The sequence below is a fragment of the Bombyx mandarina genome, chromosome 13 (assembly GCF_030267445.1).
Source record: "Bombyx mandarina strain Sakado chromosome 13, ASM3026744v2".
Lineage (NCBI taxonomy): Eukaryota > Metazoa > Arthropoda > Insecta > Lepidoptera > Bombycidae > Bombyx > Bombyx mandarina.
Genome location: NC_143220.1, coordinates 7,786,860 through 7,803,024, shown reverse-complemented (window position 1 = coordinate 7,803,024; position 16,165 = coordinate 7,786,860). Strand labels below are relative to the sequence as shown.

The window sequence follows — 16,165 nt, the reverse complement described above, 5'->3', positions numbered from 1 at the left end:
TTATTGAAAATAATTGCTTGCAGGACCTTCAATGAACGTCAAGAAAATTTTTTTGGCGGCGCCGCGGCGCCGCGGCCCTTTCCTTGCGTACAATCAAATTTAGCTATTGGCTGCGTAATGTTCCGAATTCAGAATTGAGGAAGTTTACATTTCACTTGAAAATCTTTATCTAATCTTTTTACCGGTAATCGTAATCGTGGCGTCGCCGCCCTGCGCTACGTGCTCTAATTGCACCTCGTCATTGCGTACCAACACCTGACATCGAGATCACGCCGTCACATATACACATTGTGGTTACAATCAGAATGTGTTATTATTACCTGTTCCGAAACCCCTGAGCATTGCCGTTTGTACGCCTGTGATAATTTGTTTTTATTGCTTGGATGGGTGGACGAGCTTACAGCCCACCTCGTGTTAAGTGGTTACTGGAGCCCATAGACATCTACAACGTAAATGGGCCACCCGCCTTGAGACATAAGTTCTAAAGTCTCAGGTATAGTTACAACGGCTGCCCCACCCTTCAAACCGAAACGCATTACTACTTCACGGGATATAAGCAGGGTGGTGGTACCTACCCGTGCGGACTCTCAAGAGGTCTTACCATCCTGTGATCAGTGTGAATGATTGCTGGTGACAAATTCCATTGTATAGGTATACTTATAATAGTTATGTAGAACATCCCGTCGATTCAAAATGTCTAGAAGACTCAAAAGTCCAGAGCCGATGACTCGCTATGGCATTTCCCGATGGTAGGCAGCGACCAGTGAAGCGGTGATGGAAATAATGAACGCCGCATTTCTCGCGCTGTATCTGGCTGTTCGGTTAGGACGTTCACCTTTAGATCCTTTAAGTGGACTCAACTTTAATCTGCACCAAGTAACCTTCTCCGAGCAGCACACGTGATATGAAAGCCCGCTCCTGACCAGACACAGACTTCTGCCTTTTCGAAACCTAAAAGGACAACATCGATCCGTCCTTTCACTGTGCGATCTCGCTGCCCGGATTTACTTTTTACAGATAAGTGTTTACAAAAACCGGTCGGCACTATCACCCCCGACCCGTGCGTGGCTCGCCCTTGAGTGAGCGTGGATCTAATCCGTCGCTGATACTGAGCACTGAGCGATCGATCTCATCGAATCAAGACATCCGTCCGATTTTGATTTGTGAGCGCGGCATCGAGTCGATACCGACACTCTGACACGGCCTCCGGTTCTTTTAATAACGCGTTATGAGCTCTCCAAGAATTTCAATTTCACGAAGCGTAGACAGTCGGCCGACTCTTATTAACAGCACGGGAATGTCGACCAACTGTCGCCGGCGTCACTGCCTTCTTTACTCATTGTTATACCGATACCAGACCCGTGCTTGTAGGAGTGTTGTCAAACGATTGTTTTATCATAATAGGGGATCTTTTAGACTGGAGGTTGTACAATACAGCACGAATGCTTACTCTATATTGTATGAAGACTGGTTTAACCTAAACAAATTACGAAATGATTATATTCACCTCCGCTAGGTACAGGATTGCTCATCTCGGAGACAAATCTCCCCGTCCACCTGTCCACCAAAAGCTAACTTGAAACATGAGGTCATAACCTCAATTTATAGATTTGAAGACGTGTGGAGAGTCCACAATGGTAGGTGGCACCACCCTGCCTATTTTTTCCGCGAAGCAATAATGTGTTTCAGTTTGTAGCCGCATTCAAGTGTCATGTTTATGGGCTCCTGTTATCATTTAAAACCAGATAGGCCCTAGCTAAATCACCCATCTTGGCAATAAAAAAAAAACACGTATGGCCTTCATTCGAGACTCCCTCATATGTAATTAATCTGGATCTAGGAGGAATCATGACTTGCTTTTGTTTTCGTTTTTTTTGGAGTAAATCACGCACCTTCATCTCGCTCTAACCTATTATTCTAATTAGCTTTGACTTAGTGTTGCTATTGTGAAAGGCACTTGTTCACGTGCCGATTGGATAACATTACAATGTACTAATATTGCACTGCATGTGTCGTGTCTTACTGAGAAAGTAGACAAGGCCACTGTCCAGAATTCAGTAACATAAGTCAATTCCCGAGTCGTGATGTCAATATTTTCTGATTATATTATCTTTGTCAAATACAATCGACTGTTTCGCTTAAAATTTTATATCATTCAACATGCAATTAAAAACGAATACGAGGCCGTTAGTCACGACACGTGTTTCGTCCGCGTGGCATACATTCATACTTCTGATCTTTGATTAATTAAAGCTTCTGATGCCATAAAAAGTAAAATGCCATGTCGATGATCGAATATTATTTGAAACGTGGAGCAAGCTTTACATTGCGTTTCAGAATAGCACTGTCACATACCGGTTACCGAATATCGAATGCAGCCTCAGTGATGCGAATAATTTGCCTTTCTCGTCTCACTGAGGAGCCCTTCAGCCTGCAGCTACATCTCCGCGCGCCGCGGCACGGCGACACACCAGGTTTATAGGGCGCGAGTGAAGAGCGAGAGCCGCGCGGCCCTCGCCTCGCGTGCACCCGCTCCCCTCCCGCGCTCACTGCCGCGCCGAACTCGCCAGTCAGCCGCCGGCAGCGCTACGAGAAGTTTGTTAGAGTACTGCAGTGCCGATCTTTTTCTTAAACATTCGCGCAATACCGGTCGTGTCGTGAGTGATCACAAAACTTCCTGAGTGAAACTAAGTGCAAATAAAAATAAAGTGCTTATGTTTTTGTTTCTGAGCTGTAAAATATACATCATAAACTTATAATATTAAGTGCATTGTTAAAAGCCGGTTCACCTCGTGGCGGCCGGTTCCAAGTGTGACGGTGTTCGTGTGCCTTCGACTCAGTGCTTTCTAAACGAACGACCAGCGCAGCGGCACACAGGGATAACGGTGCCTCAGTACGATCCCTAATTTATCTTTTGCAGATTCAGCCGCACAGGTGAGGAGGAAGTGCCTAACACAAATAAATTAGTGACTAACTCTGAACGTACTTACTTAATTCCTGCTCTTGATCCTAAAACTACGTATATTTAAACAAACTTCATGGCAAAGAACATAGTTAGAACAAGTGATAGACGGGTACAACATACTAGAGCTACTTTAAACAGTGCTTGCGAATTCATACATGTAGGTATATAACCGTTTTATTTATGAAGAAAGCAGCCGCCAGTCGGAATTAAACATTCTCGTGAAAAGGTCAAAGGCAAAATACAACAAATTATGAATAGAAGGCCTCAGTTTAAGGCCCAAGAAAATGGAATAGTTGATTATAAAACTGCGTCACAATGACACTGAACTTACAAAATATCTCTCACCATAACAAAAAAAGAGATTAAAATTGTTTCAATTATCCTGGGCAGCAGGAAAAGCATTTTGTAAAGAATTAAAACTTAGCTTAAAATCGTTTTACTCATGAAAGTTCCTAAAAAGTAAAAGTCCATAATATAAATTATAACGAATTCTATCGTCATACACGATATCAAGAACAGAACGATAAAGGTAATAGCTGAGATTTTTTTGAAGTTTTATGTATGCAGCTACAATCAGAATTGAGTGCTTTGGCGAAGTGGCAGCACTCCAGGAGGACGCACTGAATCGATACCAAACTCACTGCCATACAAATCAATACACACTAAATATCAAAAAGGACCGCTAACTTGGTCACAAAACTTTATAAGCAACAGAATACTATAATATATACAGCATCACTTGAACGGTATACGAAATTAACTTTCTTTCTATGGCAAGTGTACAAAACAAACAATAAGTAAGTACAAAAGTTACAAACTCGGACTACCTACCTAGGTATAAGGTAAAAAACGCGCGGTTGTAGAAAATATTCTTCTGATAACTTCGCCTACCATTTTGTAATGTTTCTAAACTTGAACACTCAATATTCCGTGAACGAAACATGAGACTGCTTTGCAAATTGCATCCACGACTAAAAATAATCCACACCTTTCCTTATAAATACCTGTCTTCAAATCAAAGATATCGTTTTAATGAGTAGTGTTTGTGTAGTTTAATAAGTGTAGTGTTCGCGAAAGTTCTGTTCACTTTTAAGAGCACACTGACCCAAGAAAATAATAAGCACTCTCATCTACCGTATTTTACGAATATAACTAAAACTAACAGAATTAATTTTTACTCCTAATTGAAGCAGTCACACCTAAATACATACCTATAAACAATTTCTCTTCAAACTTGGCAATAAATGTATCTTAGTCAGTCACTAGTGCCTCAACTACTAAGTTAGACCTGGGACATGAAGTTTCAGTTCATTGAAGTGAACGTGCTTGTATAATTAATTTTTACAAAGTACAAACAACTTTGTGCTTGGAGACAAGATGGCATTTATTAGAAAAAATCTCAGATAAATTCTGAAGCAGTGTAGTGTAGCGCTGCGACTGCCTTATCAATAACAAACACGAGCGTCTCGTGTTTCTGTACATTGAAGTAAATAAATAAAAATGGAAAGGCACTTACTTCTATTACTGTTAAAGAGTCCTAGAAACTAAATATGCACATCTCCGAAACCACTGAATCCATTTTCAGGTAGTTTTCACACGCACGCACACACAAACAAAAACAAACACACACACACACACACACACACACACACGCACACACACACACACACACACACGCACACACACACACACACACACACACACACTAACACATACAGACAGACAGACACATACCTACACACAGGGATTCATTTCGAGCAGAATGGCTTTCATTAACTCGAATATTGCAAATAAAATTGTCGTTGATTAATGGGTTTTGAAATTCACTTCTAAACTCTTGTCTCCGAATGACTACAGTGAAGGAAAAAGATCGTGTAATAAAATCAAACAAGAAAAATTATAATTTTAAAATGATGTTTTGACTAACTGCTATACAGTTGAGACACAACCCTCAAGAATCAAGTAAGGAGGTGGTATTCCTATCAATGAGATCCAGTAATGGCTGAACACAACATACGCCGCGAACGAACTACACAATGCAATAAAAAAGCTAAAAACCAGAATCAATTTTGATAAAATTAGGTATAGAAATACCTTGAACCCTAGGAAAGAATGTAGGCCACCTGTTTCACTGCTGTGCTCGAGTTTTCGTCCTTAATAAACGCGACAAAGTGACGTGTGTCCAGGCGGACGCATACACGGGCGAGAAGCTATTGAAGCACAATGTGCGCGAAATATCTCTAAGTTGCTCTGTACAAGCTGTGGACAAACGAACAGTAAGCGATTGACGGCGTATCAGTTGAATGGCGCTTATCACGTTTACGGTATCAATCCATAAAGCAATTCCTCAGAACTGTTAATACAATTTTATTATCTCACAAACCTCGACCCAGATTGTTTCGATCACAAACGCCATCTGCCCCAAGCTACAAATGTTCTAAGATTACTTTTTAATACAATCAACTATTCGTATCGCTGTCAAGCTGCCATATTATGTTCGAATGTGAGCTCTTCCCGACTATACGACACGCGTTTGTAAGTTTGTCAGCCTTGTTACAAGGTGGTGAAGGTTGAAACTCTACGCATAAAATATGTACCAACCCTCGACCAAATCATGATGCATCGAAATGGTCACAATAAATAACCTTCGTCTAGATAAGGTGGAGTGGCTCCGTCGATGACACCACTTGACCTCCTCTTGCAGTTCGCTGGAACGTCGCCTTATTCAATTAACTTCACGTTTGTAACAACCGGACTCATCTCACCGATGCTTCTCAAAAAATTAAACACGTTTCAGGCCTCTATCCTAAAATGGCACTTTTTACCATTATAAAGCTAGTAGAGGTTGATCTTGCCTCTATGTGACCATCACTAGTTGCATAAATAATATCGATTTATTGAAACTACTCACGGCTCCTGTCGTGCTGCTTTATAACTTGTCATACCGACAAGCACCTTCCCCGGAGTGGTAATAACAACCATAGCGAGTTTGGTCACGATCGGACGAACGGTTTGAGTCTGGTAACAGCCATATACTTACTTGTATTTTTGTACAAACACTCATTTTTGTTCGAAATGATTACACACTGATCGACCCCTTGGGTTGGCATAGACTTCTAGTTTAAAATTTAAAGTAAAGACAAACTGACTGTCGTTTAAACCTAGGCACGATGTAAAAGAAAAAATCCCTTATTGCCTAAAGCACTGAACGCATCTTATTTTCTCGTATTAACAAGTAGTCTATGTCAGTTATAAGCAGTAATGCGTTTCGGCTTGTATGGTGGGGCAGCCGTTGTAACTATACTGAGACCTTAGAACTTATATCTCAAGGTACGATGCGGCATTTACGTTGTAGATGTCTATGGGCTTTGGTAACCACTTAACACCAGGTGGGCTGTGAGCTTGTCCAACCATCTATGCAATAAAAAAATAAAAAAGCGCACCTAAATTTAAATTTCTTCTGTAAGTTTGGGCGTGCGTTCATCACATACATCATTGATTTACATATATACATGTTGTAAATATCTCAGATAGTTTGCATAATATGTCGAAAACGACTCAACGTTACACTATATCTCAGCCTACCCATTTTCGTAGTAAATTTTCAAGAACTTTCGTCCTGATTTTTAAGAAGAAATGTTTACAATTTTAAAAGCCAGTATTTCTAAAATTGTTGACCACGTTATATTATTGAAAGTTTAGTATATATTAAAAATTATTAGACAAATTGAGATGGCGATGCTATAAGGGCCATTTTTTTGTCATTTTGCTACGAGACATTAAAATAAAATACGTTTATTTCATTTGATATGTTCCTGATCTATCTAAACATTCGCACAGATATCAGTATACTTACCTCAACACACGACAGGTAGCACGCCAACCAATCTCCAGCTTCAAAAATAAAGCTATATAGTCTACACATTTGTTAAGCACCACGAACTATCGTTGATATTTGTTACAAATTGGCCTCCATACTTCGACTCATGTAGCTGAGCTCACGAGCTAAAACTGAGAGAATTTAATAACACAGCCCTAGCAAGAGTAGTGCCTTGTAGAATCTACCACCGAATCGGAATCGCGACCCACTGAGAAGATCCGGCGAGAAACTCCGCCCGAGTTTTGTCGAGGGAGCGAGCGAGATCCTTCGACTCGATACCGAAACGAACGGTTCAATAAGAAGTCTCGTATGATGAGCACGAGAGTGTCTGACACTCCCTTCATGTAGTTTACAAATTAAATCGTTGCGTCAGACATTGTTGAACGCCTTCGCGATATCCAAGAAGAGGGCTCCCGTGGAGACAGGAGACTAAGGTGTGCTCCGTGAGGCGGTGCACTTGCTGAATACACAAGTATTTCGCGTGAATCTGAACTGTTCGCTGGTCGCTACCTTTTGAGGTGATGAATTCCCAGTGGCGCCTACTTAAGAGCCTTTCGTATAATTTGCCAAACAAAGGGAGGAAGCTGATCGGACAGTAGCTCACGAGTTCGCTTTTATGTTTTCCAGGTTTGTGTATGCTGATAACGTCCGCTTCTTTCCACTCCGCGAGAAAGATGCAGTTCGTGATAGCGGCATTTAAACTGGAGACCAACATGGTTATTATTTGGGCGGTACAACTTTTAAAATGCGGTTATGGATGCCGTCGCAGCTAAGGGCTTTCTGTAGTTGTAAGCTCGCGATTTCTGCCTTGACTTCGCTTACGGTAAAGGGGGTACCGCGTCCGAGGGTGGCAGGGAAGCTCCGCGCTCGACCTCCCTGTCGACTAACTCTGCTCGCGCAGTGCGTCAGCCAGTAACTCAGCCTTGTCACCGTCATCGTAAGCCGGGGATGGGTCTGAAGGGCGTATGAAGGGGAGCATAGTGCTGTTGGTTTCCGATTTCAGTGTCCTAGCTAGACTCTTGGTGAGAGGGTGAGAGTCCTTCTAGGTAATTATCCCAACATTGTGTTGCGGGCTTCATCTTGACGAGATATTAACTCCCGCTGTAGACGGCACATCTGAATCCGGTTTGATTCGATGTGCTATCGATCACTCTCACTGGATGTCAACAAGTCAAGTGGGCCCGATGGAATATTTCCTATTGTGCCGAAGGTGTGTGCTCCGGAGCTGGCACCGGTTTTAACGCGCTTATTCAGACACTCTTATGTCCTCGGCGTTGTCCCACATTCATGGAAGACGGCTCTAGTATACCCGATCCCTAAAAAAGGCGACCGCTCAGATCCGTCCAACTACAGGCCTATCGCTATCACCTCCTTACTCTCCAAAATTATGGAATCCATAATCAACCGCCAGCTCATGGGCTACCTGGAAGAGCACCAGCTGATCAGCGACCGCCAATATGGCTTCCGCAAAGGCCGATCAGCTGGTGATCTGCTGGCTTTACGAACTCACCGTTGGGCGCAGGCGGTTGAGAGTAGGGGTGAGGCACTAGGCGTTAGTTTGGACATTGCGAAAGCCTTCGATCGGGTTTGGCATGAAGCCTTACTATCGAAGCTTCCTTCCTATGGGCTTCCTGAGAGACTTTGTAGGTGGATCGGCAGTTTCTTTGCGGAACGGAGAGTTAAAGTAGTCGTAGACGGCTCATGCTCGGACCCCCGGACCGTAAATGCTGGTGTTCTCCAAGGCTGCGTGTTATCCCCGACATTGTTCATTCTGCATATCAATGATTTGTTGCATACCAGTGGCATTCATTGCTATGCGGATGACAGTACCGTGGATGCACTGTATTTCGGCCGCAGCAATATCTCTCGGGATCACGTCGATTAGTGCCGGAACAAACTTGTGTCTGAATTCGAATCATCCCTTGTGAAGATTTCCGATTGGGGGGGACTAAATTTAGTCCAGTTTAACCCTTCTAAAACTCAAGTTTGCGCGTTCACCGCTAAAAAAGCCCCCTTTGTCGCATCGCCACTCTTCGGAAACACTCACCTTTGTGCCAAGCCGAACATTGGCATTCTGGGCGTCGACATTTCGAGTGTTGTCCAGTTTGGCGGTCATTTGGAGAGCAAGGCTAAAATGGCCTCCAAAAAACTCGGAGTACTCAACAGGGCCAAACAGTACTTCAAGCCGGCTCACCGCCTTAAACTGTATAAAGCGCAGGTGCGGCCTCACATGGAGTATTGTTGCCACCTTTGGGCCGGGGCTCCGGGTTATCAGCTATCTCCATTTGACCGAATCCAACGTAGGGCATCTCGGATTGTCGACGATCCTGAACTTGCCGATCGGCTAGATCCTTTGGCACTGCGTAGGGATCTATCTTCCCTATGCATACTATACAGAATTTACAACGGGGAGTGTTCCGAGGAGTTGTTCAATTTAATAGAAGCCGCTGATTTTCGCAACCGATCGTCCGCACCATCTGGATGGTTGGCGTTCCACTACAATGCGTTTTAAAAACAGTTTTCTGCCACGCACAGTAAATCTCTGGAATTTGTTGCCATCAGCGGTCTTCCCCAACAACTGCGACATTGGGTTATTCAAGAAAAGAGCATATTCTTACCTGAAGGGTAGGCAACGCACTGGCGTCGCTGGTGACCGTGGGCGGCGGTGAATCACTTACCATCAGGTGACTTGTGTGACAGGTGTCTTGCTCGTTTTCCTCTTAGCTGTTATAAAAAAAAAAAACTTCAGAAGTGTCAAGGGACACCCGGATGGAACGAAGTTCCTTTCGATTAATTAGTGAAGGATTTTAATATTTTTTTTAAGTTATAATAATAAATTACGGCATTATGAAGAAGAAAAAAACAATACTATGAACTAAATTACTATTGTTGAAACGCTATCTCGAGAAACTGTACTCATTACGCGGACCAATCGGATACGAGCAATGTCACGCGATAAGCGCCTACACGTTGATTGGTCAGAATGACGGATCTAAAAAGTGTCGTGACAACTTTTCGTAAGAATTTTTTCCGTCTAGCCCCCTTTCACAACGCGCGATAAGGAACTTCGTTCCAAAAGCAAAAAAATTGTACATATACATACACACACCGAAACATTTATATACCTAGTCAGGTCATAAATTCTGTCACATGTTTAATGTACAATAATTGAAACAAGTTTATTCATTATGTAACCATTCATATACCTAAATGAACTTAACAAAACATAGATTCTTATGACACTAAAGTTTATTCAAAATGACCTCCGTGATTTTGAATACAGGCCTTCAATCTGCGCGGCCAGTCGTCTATCGCAGCACGAACGAGGTCCATGTCAATATCGGCGGCTGCCTTAATCAAGGATGTCTTGAGTGACTCCAAATTGGGATGAGGCTTTGAGCACGCCTTTCCCTCCAAGTGTTGCCATATCTTGTAATGTAACGGATTCAAATCTGGCCTGGAGGAGGGCCAGTCTTCGTGCCGGATGAAGTCGATTTCACGCGCCGCCAGCCAGTCTTGTCTGCTCTTCGCTCTATGAGCTGGCGCCGAATCTTGTTGGAATACCCAGTGCCTGTTATTTAACATGGTATGAGAAACAGGTTCCACAAGGTTCGTCAGGACTGTATTTTGATACACAACTGCATTCGTTTGGTGTAACCTTTCTCACAAAAATGTACCTCTGTTAAGCCCCAATAAGAAACTCCCAACCATACCTTCAGTTGGGGTTAAGCAGAACCACGGTGAAAAGGGTGTTAAATGAAGACTTAGGGCTTCGGGCATATCGAAGAAAAACAAGACATCGTTTGAATGCTCGTCTAATGGACCTGAGACTGAAGAGATGCCGCGCTTTGTTGAAGCGGTACGCGGGAAAAAAAAATCGGGAAATTCTTTTTTCGGATGAAAAAATTTTTACCGTAGAAAAGAGCTACAACAAACAAAATGATAAGGTGTACGCACACAGTAGTGAAGAAGCGAGCAACCGTATTCCGCTTGTCCAACGAGGTAATTTTCCATCCTCGCTCATAGTATGGTTGGGAGTTTCTTATTGGGGCTTAACAGAGGTACATTTTTGTGAGAAAGGTGTAAAAACGAATGCAGTTGTGTATCAAAATACAGTCCTGACGAACCTTGCGGAACCTGTTTCTCATACCATGTTCAATAACAGGCACTGGGTATTCCAACAAGATTCGGCGCCAGCTCATAGAGCGAAGAGCACACAAGACTGGCTGGCGGCGCGTGAAATCGACTTCATCCGGCACGAAGACTGGCCCTCCTCCAGTCCAGATTTGAATCCGTTAGATTACAAGATATGGCAACACTTGGAGGAAAAGGCGTGCTCAAAGCCTCGTCCCAATTTGGAGTCACTCAAGACATCCTTGATTAAGGCAGCCGCCGATATTGACATGGACCTCGTTCGTGCTGCGATAGACGACTGGCCGCGCAGATTGAAAGCCTGTATTCATAATCACGGAGGTCATTTTGAATAAAATTTAGTGTCATAAGAATCTATGTTTTGTTAAGTTCATTTTGGTATATGAATGGTTACATAATGAATAAACTTGTTTCAATTATTTTACATTAAACATGTGACAGAATTTATGACCTGACTAGGTATATACTCTCTCGACTTCGTAAACACAACAGCGTATAGGTTAGAACACGCACGGCTTGCTAAATACATACGTTCTGATATTGTAATATTAAAATATGATTTGTTTTTGAATTTATAAAAATTATGACGCGTACACTTGCTAAACACACAAAATGTGAAGATTATAATGCGTATGACTTGGTTAGCACAATAATAAAGAGAGGTTATAGTGCGTACTTGCTAAAAATACAAAAGCATTTATTATTATCTGTATATAATCTCTACTTACCTAACTCCATCAGCAATATCCGGAACTTGTGCAGAAAGACTGTCAGGATTCATTATTATTATTTATTTTTTTTATTTATTATTTACAAAAAACCTGTATACACTCAACAAAAATAATCGTCGCGACACCACACTGTTCAATGCGAAATAGAAATGAAAATATCTGGCTTGCTTTCTATAAGAGAGAGAGATAGAGACAGAGAGAGAGAGAGACAGAGAGAGAGAGACAGACAGACAGAGAAACATGCGACGCCGCACAGCTTACAATAGCTTACTATAGCAAAAAGTGTCGTGACAACTTTTCGTAAGAATTTTTTCCGTCTAGCCCCCTTTCACAACGCGCGATGATAAGGAACTTCGTTCCAACAAGTACGATTGTTGTGTGTTGCGGCCTGCGGTTCATACCTGTTCGTTCTCTCGTTCTCTTTCACTCAGCGCGTACGTACACACTACATACTCGTATGTGCGTACGTTGAAGCGACAAGCGATCGGCTCGAGCACCGGTCCACTGCCTCGTTGCTTCACCAAAACGTTCAGCTGTGGCCGCTGCGGGCGCTGCGGGCGCTGTGGGCGCTAATCAAACATGCCCTCAAATGTATTTCCTTAGAAAAGAATCGGTCCGGTACACGGACCAAATGTTGTGCAGCAGCGGCAGTGTAATTGCGTCATTCCATTATTTTTCTCTGCGTGCTGTGATTTACTCCAATCAATACTATTATATATATTATTATGTATGTGTGTGTTGATTAATGTGAAATACAGCACATGTCAGACTAAAGTATTGTTCAAAAATATCTTCAAATTTAGTTACAACCTTGGTTGAACGTAGCCCAGTGATATGTCCATATTTAGTGATTAACAGCGACATAAACTATCATCACATCAGGTCCTGCGACCTGTAGTGCTAAGTCATAGTTAAAACACTTTTTATTTACCTACATTAATTTACGAGAGGCAGAGTGGCAAAAGTAAACGATAAAGGCTTTTCTATACTAATATTATAAAGAGGAAAGATTTGTTTGTTTGTTTGTTTCGAATAGGCTCCGAAACTACTGGACCGATTTGAAAAATTCTTCTTCCATTAGAAGCCGACATTGTCCCTGATGAACATAGGCTACTTTTTTTTTTATTTTTTATTTTTTTTTTTGGTTTCATGTGTGTTTTAATGTTTCCGAAGCGAAGCGAGGGCGGGTCGCTAGTGCTTTATAAAGCACAAGTCCGGCCTCGCGTGGAGTACTGCTCCCATCTCTGGGCCGGGGCTCCCAAATACCAGCTTCTTCCATTTGACTCCATACAGAGGAGGGCCGTTCGGATTGTCGATAATCCCATTCTCACGGATCGTTTGGAACCTCTGGGTCTGCGGAGGGACTTCGGTTCCCTCTGTATTTTGTACCGTATGTTCCATGGGGAGTGCTCTGAGGAATTATTCGAGATGATACCGGCATCTCGTTTTTACCATCGCGCCGCCCGCCACCGGAGTAGAGTTCATCCATACTACCTAGAGCCACTGCGGTCATCCACAGTGCGTTTCCAGAGATCTTTTTTGCCACGTACCATCCGGCTTTGGAATGAGCGGTGTTTCCCCTCCACGGTCTTTCCCACATGTCCTTCTTCAAACGAGGCTTGTGGAGAGTATTAAGCGGTAGGCAGCGGCTAGGCTCTGCCCCTGGCATTACTGAAGTTCATGGGCGACGGTAACTACTCACCATCAGGTGGGCCGTATGCTAGTCTGCCTACAAGGGCAATAAAAAAAAGTAAACGATAAACCTCGGCAATGTGTGCTTTTTTATTTTTCCTGCTGATAGGGTTGAGAAACTATTTCAGCTTCTCCTTAACGTGTAGGTGAGCTCACGGGGCTCAAGCCGGGAGTGTGGCTAACACTGCCCCTAGCAAGAGCAGTGCTTCGCAGAATCTACCACCGGATCGGAAACGCGACCCACTGAGAAGATCCGGCGAGAAACTCAGTGGGCTATGTCTATGGGTTAATTCTAAAACTGTTAATGGATCGGGAGGATCCGTAATGACGTGCTTAGGGCAATGTGTGTTGAGAATTTATTACAACTTCACTGCCGAAGAGCCAACGGTGGCTTTTTCAGGAATATTTTATGAGATGTTTTAGATTTTTAGATTACAAATTGCTTAAAGTTAAATTTAGAAGAAAAAATGTGTTTTTTATTATTAGGCTTTTAAGTATCTATGTATCTTAGACTTCCTATATATATATTGTAAACACGCTTCAATATTTGCCATGTAAGTGTACTCCTGATGTTGAAAGCGAACAAGTCTAGTCGGTCGACCGCGCACACCGGCGCGGCGCCCACATGGGCCTGTTTGTAAACACAGCGGAGCGTGTGTGCGTGCGCGCAGCTGCCGCCCCCCCTCGCCCCGCCGCACCCCACCCATCGCATTCAAGCTGCTTCAGGAATGTTTGCACCGATACCTGAACTCACCTCACGACACAAGCTTCGGCCACGCACATCTACGTATGGTTTGTTACCTCCGACATAAGGTTTACGTTTCACATACCGATTACTGCGTGTTATGAAGACTGCCCGAAGATCGATGACCCTAATAGTTGAAAGTGAAAATAAAAAAAATAAAAAAAAAAAACGTAATATTCCAAAACATCTTGTACAACAATAATAAAATCTTCAAAACTTAGAATACGGACAATTTTTTTAAGCTAATGGAAGCAAGCACCTTTCCCAGTGTTCTATCTGCTAAGCGCCTATTATCAGCGGCGCGCGCGGTCAGAACAAAGCTGAGAGACGCTGTGAGTCACAGGATGACGTCACGGAGGCGCACTCTTCCGAAACGTGTTTATACTCGCTTCGCTCTAGTCGCCGCCCCGCGCCGAGCCGTGCTGTGGGGACCCGCCGCGCCGAGCCGCACGCCACAGTTGGTTCTGCTCCGAACGACATTCAACCTCGGATGGTGACGGTCAACCTCTACTAGTTACTGCCACTCACTGCACAAACAAACATCGAATATGGTGGATTTAGATTTCATCAACAAACATCTTTGACTCTCGGGGAAATCGTTTTTAAATTTAAAATAATTAATGAATTCTTTTTTTTTCCTACCTAAGCTGAGAGCCTTAAGAGGCTAAATCAGCGTACCGGAAACACGACCCACTGAGAAGATCCGGCGAGAAACTCAGTGGGCTGTGTCTGAGGGAAAAATAAATGATAGGTATGTACGTACGTACAGTATAGACGTTTACGAATCATTGTACCTAGTACCCGAAATTATTTAAAACACTTTATTTGATAATGGTCGACGGCCACTGATTTTTTAATAGCTTTGAATGATTCCGGTTTTTAGATAGTAGATTAGCTTTGGAATATTCGTGTGCATAAAATAATAAGGATGCTTGTCAAAAAACTAAGAGAGGCGTCCGCGTCGAGCCGCGCGCCACTTGCTGCATTGTTGGAAACGGCCTGTAGCTAAATGGCCATTTGATCCCGGTGACTGTTGAAAACAAATGACTCTAGCAATAACTATAACTGAAGCATGTTCCTTCGCGGGACGGATTCATTATGAGCTTTAATAACTTCCAAAAGCCCTTGCAGAGTGTTAGTTTAAGGTTGTTAAGTATCTGATTAAAACGATTCGTGTATCAAAGGAAATCACAACAGTAAAACATGAAATTGATAACAAGAGCTTCCACCTTCACAGTTCAAAACAGGCTAAATTATAAAGCGATCCATAAATCACTCGACGTAAACAGCATTAAGCCACTCTGCATAGAAGCTTTCAAAACATCGACTCACCGTCGCGGCATCGCTGCGCCGACTAATGTTTCTGCTTACTCGACAACAATTTGTGTTCGATAGCAAGCTACTTTCACTTTGTTATCGGACGACACCCCTCGCAGCCCTTCTGCCATCCAAAACACACATACATACACACGTCACTAATAAAATCGAACCCTACGCTATATTCGAATGTTGACATCTTGACATCTTGCAGTCTGCATCTATGTATCTTGTAATTCATAAGATAAATACTTAGTGGTTTCATTTTCTATTAATAAGATTGGGATCACTACATATGCAAGTTGTGGCATGAAACATAAAACAATAGAATAATTATCGGCACGTACATATACTTCATTGGACTATATTGGATGTATATATTGGAGTTGTTATGAGAATGACAGAGATATTATATTATTTTCTTGAAAGACGAGATGCGTGATATACCTAAATACGATCGTCCTAAAGTGGAGCTTCTGCTAAAATTATAAAACCAAAGCGGACGTCAAAGGATTGAATAAATTGCGGGGTTTTGTTATGAGGCAATTTCCCGATTAGCGGCGAGTGTCGTGGGCCCTCGTGCAAGGATCTCACGCATATGATCATAATGCACGTATCTAAACTAAATACAGAGACGATTAGAAAAAAGTGCTCAATCAATTATTTAATTTAAAACGGTTTAC

General features: G+C 42.7%; 1 protein-coding gene across 5 annotated transcripts in view; it reads left to right on the top strand.

The window, feature by feature from the left end:
• Positions 1 to 2,575: 2,575 nt before the first annotated feature.
• The window catches only part of kug (FAT atypical cadherin kugelei), a 73,066-nt gene continuing 59,476 nt past the window's right edge, over positions 2,576 to 16,165 (top strand). For all 5 annotated transcript variants that reach the window (XM_089732638.1, XM_089732640.1, XM_089732636.1 and 2 more), the window contains exon 1: positions 2,576 to 2,934. The gene's annotated coding sequence lies outside the window, so the exon portion shown is untranslated. The remainder of the gene's footprint in view (positions 2,935 to 16,165) is intronic.